Source organism: Myotis davidii, unplaced genomic scaffold (assembly GCF_000327345.1).
Source record: "Myotis davidii unplaced genomic scaffold, ASM32734v1 scaffold771, whole genome shotgun sequence".
NCBI classification, from domain to species: domain Eukaryota; kingdom Metazoa; phylum Chordata; class Mammalia; order Chiroptera; family Vespertilionidae; genus Myotis; species Myotis davidii.
The window spans coordinates 562,334-562,661 of NW_006282668.1; positions in this window are offsets into that span (position 1 = coordinate 562,334).

A 328-nucleotide genomic window follows, 5' to 3' on the forward strand; every position below is an offset into this window, starting at 1 on the left:
ACCGTGCGGCGCTGGCAGGTTGCGAAGCGATAGGAGCCCGATCCCCAGGGCCAAGGACCTGGACTGAGAATCTGATTGTGTCGGAGAGGGAAGAGGAGGGAGGAGTTTACTTCAGTGGTTTTCAGCTGCGGGAGCTTAAAAACCCAGAAGCCCGGGCGGCATCCCAGAATCACGGTGTCAGACCTGCGCGCTGACATCCCGGCATCATTAGTCTTTAAAGCTCCCCCGTGGTTCCCAGGAGCAGTCAAGTTGGCGAAGGACAAGCGTAGATCAATGGAAGGTAGATACTCCTCTGAATAATTCTGGCCCCGGCGGGCGTGGCCCCTCC